At 42.3% G+C, this 7107-nt stretch overlaps 1 pseudogene; it reads right to left on the bottom strand.

Annotated features, from left to right (window-relative positions):
- Positions 1–2078: 2078 nt before the first annotated feature.
- LOC132672839 (U6atac minor spliceosomal RNA) lies at positions 2079–2258 on the bottom strand (annotated as a pseudogene).
- Positions 2259–7107: the final 4849 nt, after the last annotated feature.

Genomic DNA, 7107 nt, shown 5'->3' with positions numbered 1-7107 from the left:
ATTTCAGTGAAATTTTCCTTGTGACAAGTGAACAAACCAAAAGGGAAAAGAAGGAAAATAAAATGAAAATGTTCCGATGTGAGAAATACAATGCAGTCAGTATGGCACCTGTTATGTCTTTTAGGAAGGAAGGAAAATGAAAATGGTGTCTCTTTCAAACTGCTTTCTCATCTCAGAATTCGTAATCAGGCAACAATTTTGTAACAAAATGGGAAACTCAAGCCTGGCAGGATTTAATCTATGCAGTGCTATCCCTACCTATCAACAGCTTCTCAAATATTTTTTTCCTTTTTCTTTTCTTCTTTTCTTTTTTCCTTTCCTTTCCTTTCCTTTTCTTTCCTTCTTTCTCCTTCTCTCCTCCTTTTCTTTCACTGTTTTAGTAATCACCAGAGCATCACATTCTCTGAATCATTAAGAACCCCCCACAAATTTTTTCTGAGAGTTTTTTGTTTGTTTTTCTTACACTCTATTCACTCAACACTTACTATTTGGGGAATCGTGAGCCGAATACTTCATTCAATCTTTGGTTTCTCATTTGCAAAACACAAGGTCCCAACAACAATGGCCAGTGACACCCTCTATTTCACAGAGCTGGGATGAAAATGAAATAGGGGGTAGAAATCCCCCCCGTATGGGATGGACACTAATAACTCTTCTATAAATACATGAGAGAAGGCAAAAAAAGGAGAAATACCCTTAAAATAATTTTTAGATGGATAATTTCAAAAATCATCGTATAATAAGTCGATACACATGTGTTAAATGTTGCTTAATGCTTCACATGGTGCCTTCTTAAGACCAAAGTTAGTATCTAGCAAGGTCTGCACAGAAGCTTCAAAATTTTATTTCCCCAAAAGTTTTGACTACGAGCTCAGCATTTCAGTCGAGCTAGACATGGTTAGCATTGATAGCTGCTTAGAGCTACATTTTTGGACCTCGGTTTATAAAGGGAAAGCCTAATAAAGCCTGAAGAGTGGTCAGTTACCATGATGGTGGGGGGAACTTATTTCCTTGGTGAAAATAAACTCATGCAAAGACCAGGCTAATGAAAACCACAGTCCCAAGTAGCATCGATGGTCATTCTGTGCGGGTCCCTATCAGAGTCAGAAATTACCTCCACACACATCACACATTGGCAGAGAACAAATAATTTCCTACAGCCTCATGGCTTTACAGGCTTTTTAAAATATCGAATTTCAACAAAGTATGCAATAAAGATCCCTTTTTTTTTAAGCCATTATACTCTTTTATTATTATCTTATGTAGCAACATAGACTGAACACAGTCCTATGGTAACTAAACCAGAATCCCGGAATGGTAATAACCAACTCTATTGATAAATTTCCAATTAAAGGATAAACTATGTGTTATTTATCTCTAAATAAAAGCAGTTCATTCGGAGGTATCAGTTCATTTTTCTACTTTAAGAGAGGAAGAAAATTCCAGAACTGTGGTACCGAAATTTTATAAACTGATGCATAAAGAGATTTGCATGCTAACACAACTCAACCATATTCATCGATACACATTCATCTGAAGCTTTTACAAGAGGCCACTGGTAGTGGAGAGTTATCCAGCTAGGTCTGGAAAGTCAAAATTGACCCAAATTTGTCATCTGGAACCACAAATCCAGCTCCACAATTTCTCACTGCAATATTATTCTCTGCTATATTAAGAATACTCTTTTTTTGTTTCTTTGGTTGGTTGGTTTCTGGCGTGTGGGGTTTAACGTATTGGGTGGTCAATCCCCACTTGGAGGCAAAAAGGAATCCTGCAGAAAAAATTTTCCCACACTAAAATCCAAATACAGGAAAAGATCAAAGCATGTGAGAACTATCCCTTGGAATGTTCCAGGTGTAAGTTCAACGATAACTAAGTACTATTTAAGAAAGCTATGCTTCTGTACATTTGAGATTTGCCCAACTGACATCCAGATGGGAAGGAAACTTGTTTTTTAGTAGAGTTGGCACACAACGTTATATTCATTTCTGGTGTACAACATAGTGATGTAATTGGTCTATACTGTATGCTGTACTCACCCCAAGCATACCTGCCATCTGTCCCCACACTAGAACAGTAGCAAAAGGTGATTAGTTAGAAGCCACCATGAGGTGGCAGTGCCTTGATCATATGCATGCAGTCAGGTGGGGGCAGGGGGTGGGGGATGAAGGGGGGGGGATTGGTGGGGAGGGTTGCGGGAGGGATCTCTCTCATCCTTGGCAAGGGGAGTGCTAACCCACTCTCCTTTCATACAACACAAGAAACTTTATTTTTTTACTAAGAAAAGTTCTTAGAAATCTACCTGTGTAAACCAAAAGTACCCTCTAACTGATGGCCTCTGCCCAGTTTCACATTGGGAGATGGAAATATGGAATTTGAAAGAGAAGGATGGAAAACTGATATGGGCTGCGGGCTTTTGCTGTCGCTGGCACTGAACACGTAGATTCTCTTGTATCTAACATAATCCTCCCAATAAAACAGGGGTGCTGGTCCGATTAGCCTCACCTGAGAGGAAGAAGCGCGAGTTCTAGAGAGCGTAGATAATTTCCTCAGAACAAACTCCTAAGAAATAACTGCAAATGCACAACTCACTCTGCTTGATATTTACATGGACTTTCTTTTCTTTCTTTTTCAGGTCATGAATCCTCACTTTCTTGACACATGTAAATGACCAACTTTTTTAAGTTTATTTATTTATTTTGAGAGAGACAGAGATAACACCAGCAGGGGAGGGGCAGAGAGAGAGAGGGAGAGAGAGAGAGAGAGAGAGAGAGAGAGAGAGAGAGAGAGAATCTCAAGCAGGCTCTGCACTGTCAGCACAGAGCCCAACGTGGGGCTGGAACTTACGAACTGTGAGATTACAACCCGAGGGGAAATCAAAAGTCGGATGCTTAACCGACTGAGCCACCCAGGTGCCCCCAAACAACCAAGTTTTCTAGCAGCATTTATTCTATTGAAATGGTGGCCTTTGCGATGTCACAATTCCATGTATGCATTGGTCTGTGGGGTAGGCTGAGTTGTGTGTCCCTAAACTATGTTCAAAGCCTAATCCCCAGAGGTTGTGTGTGTGACTTGTTTGGAAATAGGGTCTTTGCAGGTATAATCATGTTAAGATGAAATCGTGGAACCCAATCCAACATAAGAGGAGGGAACCGTGGACATGGGGACACAGGGCAGAGGTCCATACAACAGTGAAGGCAGAGGTTGCCAGGATGCACCTGCCAGCCCAGGACCCACGGATCACAGGCAATGCCAGAAGCCAGGTGAGACAAGAAATATTCTTCCCCAGAGCCTCAAGAGAAAGCATGGTCCTGTGGATGCCTTGACTGTGGACTTCTAGATCCCGGAACTGAGAGAACACACTTCTGTTGTTCAAGCCCCCCAGCATGTGGTGGTTTGTAATAACAGTGCTAGGACACCGTCTGCTTCTGGGCTTTTCGTGATGCACATTGCTTTCTGCATCTATTGCCCTAATAATATAACACCGCCTTAATCGCTATGGATTTATATTAAATCACGGTATTTGGGAGGACAAATTCCTCAACCTTGTAATTCGTCAGGCTTTTCTAACTACCCCTGACCGCCTGTTCTCCCCTTGCAATTTTATGATAAGTCAGTGCAGGTCTGTGAAAAACCTGCGTTAGATATTGGTCGGAAGTTAGCAAAACTGGAAGACTAATTTGGGAAGTATTCACGTGTTTAAGATAAAGTATTTTCTCGCTATGAAAGGGAAGTGTATCTCCATTTATTCAAATATGCAGTAATGCTTCATAATTTTCCCTATAAAGATTTTACACGTATTCAGTTTATTCCCAGAGCCCTAGAAACACTGTAGAAATCGTGAATGCGATCTTTGTTACAACGGTTATGACTAGCATATAAAAGTGCTGTTGGTTTTTGTATGTTGACCTCATTCTCAGAAAACGTGCTCAATTCCCATGTTATTTCAGGACAACGGATTATTTTGGACTTGTCCACAGCAACCTTATCGCCTGCAAATAAAGACATGTTAATCTCTCCCTATCCAATGTTTAAGATTCCTTTAGTCTTTTCTTTAGACTTCAGTAGACACAGTGATAGCAGTCATCTTTATATTATTTCTGACTTTGGATAAATCTAAATCGCCATCGTTAATTATGAAGTTTTGTACAGGCTTTAAAAAAGATGAATATCTACTCATAGATAATAGAGTATTATCTGTTAGAAAAGTCTCTTCCTATTAAGAGCTTCTTAAGAGCATTTTTAAACATTATGAACATATAAACAAACAGGTAATGTCCAATCATTCTGAAATTCCTAGAAAAATATAAAATTCTATAAGTTTTCTTTAAAGATACAATTTTTCAGTCTTTCAGTAAAACTTAAGACCTCTGGGGCACACTGAAGTCCTGCCCTTTTCTAATTTCTAATTCTTTCGATGAGAGGTTCTATTTAAAACAAAATAATAAGCAGGGGCGCCTGGGTGGCTCAGCTCATGATCTCGTGGTTCACAGGTTCGAGCCCAGCATCGGGCTCTGCTGTCCATGCGGAGCCGCTTCGGATCCTCTGTCCCCCCCACCATCCCTCACCCACTTGCACTCTTTCTCCCTTCTCTCAAAAATAAATATTTAATAAAAAAACAAGCAAACAAATATCTAAAGCAATATTTGGCTATGCAAAACCAGGAATGTATGTCTCAGGAAACGCATGCACATCTCGGATATTCCCAGTGGAATAAAAATACACTTCACGTCGCATTGTTGGTCTGTGTGAAGTTGAAGGGCAACGACACACAGGCATTTCCCTGAGAAATCCACGAAGCTGTGTGCAGCCCGCATGGGCACCTTCCTTTCAAAGGACTCAGAAGGGCTGCTCGGATTGAAATGGCCACAAGAACTGTAAAAGGTGTTTTCACTTCATTTGAAACAATGAGTTCATCCGATTAAAATTTCTTTTGCGTTCACGCAGCTTCGTAAGATACCATATGTTTTACTTCGGTAAAGAGCATCAGAGCAGGGCCACCGGCCTTTCCTGGCACCTGCCCCACGGGAGCCACATGGACGACGGGCAGACACAGGAAGCTTCCTCCGTGTGCTCAGAACGCTAGGAACAGAACGGGCTTTTTAGTGATAAAAAAGTGCTGAGTACTCAGAACTGTAGGAACTCAGTTAAAAAAACTACGTAGTTGTGTCCAAGGAAAGGTGGGGAAGGGCGGTGCTCCCGACAAGCGGAAGCCTGAGGGAGGAGAGGGGTCTGGACGGGAGGGAACACGCCTGGGAGAAAGCAACCCAAGCACTGGCCAGACGGACGGGCACATCGGGAAATGCCACCAACAGTGACAGTGACGCCCCCAACACTCAGAAACACCACCCGCATCCTGCACTCGCGATGCTGTATTTCTTCCTTTCTTTCTTTAATTTTTTTTAAGTTCATTTATTTTGAGAGAAAGAGAGTGAGGAGGGAGGGGCAGAGAGAGAGAGGGAGCGAGAGATCCCAAGCAGGCTCTGGGCTGTCAGTGTGGAACCTGAGGCCGGGCTCGAATCCACAAATAGTGAGATCGTGACCTGAGCCAAAACCAAGAGACCGAGCCTTAACCAACTGAGCCACCCCGGCACCCCGCATTTATTTCTAATAAGTAAATGTGTCGTGTGGTCATTTACTTCCAGATGGTTTGTACCCTCTTGGCTGACGCCATCCAAGGCCCAACCACAACATACAAATATCAGCCCAATAACTGGCACTTGGTGGGCTCTCAAAAACCTATTTACCTACCAGAATGATGAAAGAATAAAGAAGCTTGCATTTTGGAAAAGAATTTCCCTAATTCCGTCAGCTCTGGAAAGACTTGTCTAGGGGCATCTGAGTGGCTCAGTTGGTGAAGCGTCAGACACTCGATGTAGGCTCAGGTCATGATCTCACTGTTTGTGAGTTGGATCCCCACCTCTGACTCCACACGGACAACATGGAGCCTGCTTGGGATCCCCTCTCTCCCCCTCTCTGCCCCTCTTCCACTTTCTCTGAAAATAAATAAACATGAAAGAAAGAAGGAAGGAAGGAAGGAAGGAAGGAAGGAAGGAAGGAAAGAAAGAGAGAAAGAAAGAAGAAAAGAAAGAAAAAAAGAAAGAAAGAAGAAAGAAATAAAGAAGGAAAGAAAGAAAGAAGAAAGAAAGAGAAAGAAGGAAAGAAATAAAGAAAGAAAGAATGAAAGAAAGAAAGAAAGAAAGAAGGAAGGAAAGAAAGAAAGAAAGAAAGAAAGAAAGAAAGAAAGAAAAAATAAAGAAGAAAAGAAAGAAGAAATAAAGAAGGAAAGAAAGAAAGAAGAAAGAAAGAGAAAGAAGGAAAGAAATAAAGAAAGAAAGAATGAAAGAAAGAAAGAAAGAAAGAAAGAAGAAAGAAAGAAAGAAGGAAAGAAAGAAAGAAAGAAGGAAAGAAAGAAAGAGAAAGAAAGAAGGAAAGAAAGAAAGAAGAAAGAAAGAAAGAAAGAAAGAAAGAAAGAAGGAAGGAAAGAAAGAAAAAAGGAAGGAAAGAAAGAAGGAAAGAGAGAGAAGGAAAGAAGGAAAGAAAGAAAAAGAAGGAAAGAAAGAAAGAGGGAAAGAAAGAAAGAAGAAAGAGAAAGAAAGAAAGAAAGAAAGAAAGAAAGAAAGAAGGAAGGAAAGAAAAAAGGAAGGAAAGAAAGAAAGAGAAAGAGAGAGAAAGAAAGAAAGACAGACAGACTTGCCTAGTGGTATGCAAACCCGGGATAAAAGGAAAACCCAGAACAGGACAAGTAGCCGGAAGGTTCCGCAAGTAACATCAATGTGGTTGAGAAGAGGAGGGGCTGGCATAGCAGCTACAAGGCTGGAGAAGCAGGGATAAAACCAAGCCATACTGCAGAGGCCACACTGTGGCTCACAGGGTAGGGGACACACAGGTGGAGGGGGGCTGGCCCGGCTCGGCGGCCTCAACAGGAGTGGGGACGCCGAGCAGGACCCGGGAAGGGGGAGAGGCCCGTGGCACCCTGTCGCAGGGTCTCCCGGCGGCACGACCGACCGCCCCGAGCCTCCAGACACGGGCTGCTCCATCACCGCTTCCGCCTTGAAGGCCAGGCCACGCAGCACTGACTCAGCCTCTCCTCGGGGCCTCACCCGG

This window comes from Panthera onca, chromosome A3, assembly GCF_046562875.1.
Source record: "Panthera onca isolate mPanOnc1 chromosome A3, mPanOnc1 haplotype 2, whole genome shotgun sequence".
In the NCBI taxonomy this organism is placed as follows: Eukaryota; Metazoa; Chordata; class Mammalia; order Carnivora; family Felidae; genus Panthera; species Panthera onca.
Note: the sequence above shows the minus strand (reverse complement) of the source record. Positions and strands in the feature narration are given on the sequence as shown.